Genomic DNA, 1,802 nt, shown 5'->3' with positions numbered 1-1,802 from the left:
AATGTCAATTTCACTACAACTCGGTGTTTGTTCTGACATAACTATGATTCAGTCCATGTCCTCATCATGAGTGCTTCTACATTTACCCTGTTAAACACACGGTGCTGCAGTTCTGAGAGACGAATCCTCTGCTGGTTAGAAATAGTAACATGAGAGCGACAGCCGCCAAGGCTGAAGCTGCTGCTCTAACTACTATATATTAAACACAGACACCATTGTGCTCAGTAGAAAAGTTTTAGATTGCAATTAAGATCATGCACTGTAGATGTCTTTTATACAATGCTGTTGCCACATCCAGTTAATACCAAGTTATAATGATGTGCTATTGATCGGTGACCTTTATATATATATATAAAAACACTCTTCTCCATGTGCTGCACAGTTACCTCATAAGTGCAACTTGTAGCCCAGACGTAATATTCCCACTACGAGCTGAAATGTTCTATTCATTTTGTCTGAACCTATGGGGACTCGTTCACAATATGAAGCGAGTTAGATAATAAGTTCATTTCAATTTCCTTTGCTTTGTAATGTGCTTATTCATAATGTATGAGATTTCACTAAATGTGTTTTTATCCATTAAGCCTTGTGGGGGTTTTGACTGATAATAAATATGTTAAAAGTTTCCCGGAGATGATTGGAGATAGTTGTGCTTGTCAAGTATTGACAGTCAGGCCGTTGGAGTAGAGAATATTTTCATTGCCTCTGTCCATCTCTCTTTGATCCCGTTTCTGTTCCGCTGCCTCTGTCTCCTCTTATCATAATCTTTATTCTCCGTCTTTCATTTTATCTCTGCATCTAACCACATTCTCAAACACACATGCCAACCTTTCTAATTATCTTCTCTGCACACTCTTGTCTTCTTCACTTTCCCGCTCCTCCTCCTCTGCCTCCCTTCTCCTCCTCCCTCAGACTCTGAACTCGGTGACTCCTCACCTGGATGTGGAGGAGTGCAGTATTTCTCTGATGCCCAGGAACCGCGAGAAGAACCGCAGCATGGACGTTCTGCCGCCGGACCGCTCGCTGGCCTTCCTCATCACCACCGAGGGAGAAAGCAACAACTACATCAACGCCGCGCTCGCAGACAGCTTCCTGAGGCCCGCCGCCTTCGTGGTGACGCCGCACCCGCTGCCCGGCACCACAACCGACTTCTGGAGGCTGGTTTACGACTATGGTTGCACCTCAGTGGTGATGCTCAACCAGCTCAACCAGTCCAACTCTGCCTGGGTAAGAGGAGAGGTAGGGGCCGATAAATTGGGTTGGGTATTGTTTGGGTTTTGTCCTGATATCGGTGCCGGAACTAATAACTTTGTTTTTTTAAAAGCACAAAACGATGGTCAACGACATTTAAGAATTTTTTGGCAATGGCAATTTATAAATGCAACATTTGCAATCAACATCACATTACTAACCTGAGGAAATGCTGCTGTCATCATCGGGTCACACAAGTTCATCCCGTTGAAAATAAAGATGGACGTAGCCTCCGTGACGTCACCCACAGGTTGAGGTTTTGAAGCTCAGAGTGAGCTGCTCCGCCATCGCCATCCTGCCAGCACCTGACTCCGCCCCCTAACTCCCAGCTAATCCAAGAATAAGCAAAGAGGTGGGGCGTGTGTCAAGCCGAGACTTTGGTGAATACCAGGCTGTGATCTTGTTTATTTCTGCTGTAAAGTCGGACATTTTATACATGGGAGTCTGTGGAGATCGACTCACTGTTGGAGCCAGACTCTAGTGGTCATTAGAGGAACTGCAGTTTTTAGGCTTTCAGAGCAAGTGTAACGTTCATTTGTGAACACCAGGAA

General features: G+C 45.1%; 1 pseudogene; it reads left to right on the top strand.

Moving 5' to 3' along the window:
* Positions 1–912: 912 nt before the first annotated feature.
* LOC111647174 (receptor-type tyrosine-protein phosphatase U pseudogene) lies at positions 913–1,239 on the top strand (annotated as a pseudogene).
* Positions 1,240–1,802: the final 563 nt, after the last annotated feature.

Source organism: Seriola lalandi, unplaced genomic scaffold (assembly GCF_002814215.2).
Source record: "Seriola lalandi dorsalis isolate HSWRI2012SDOR001 ecotype SW California unplaced genomic scaffold, Sedor1 jcf7180002034637, whole genome shotgun sequence".
Lineage (NCBI taxonomy): Eukaryota > Metazoa > Chordata > Actinopteri > Carangiformes > Carangidae > Seriola > Seriola lalandi.
The sequence above is the reverse complement of the archived record's forward strand: the minus strand, read 5'-3'. Positions and strand labels throughout refer to the sequence as shown.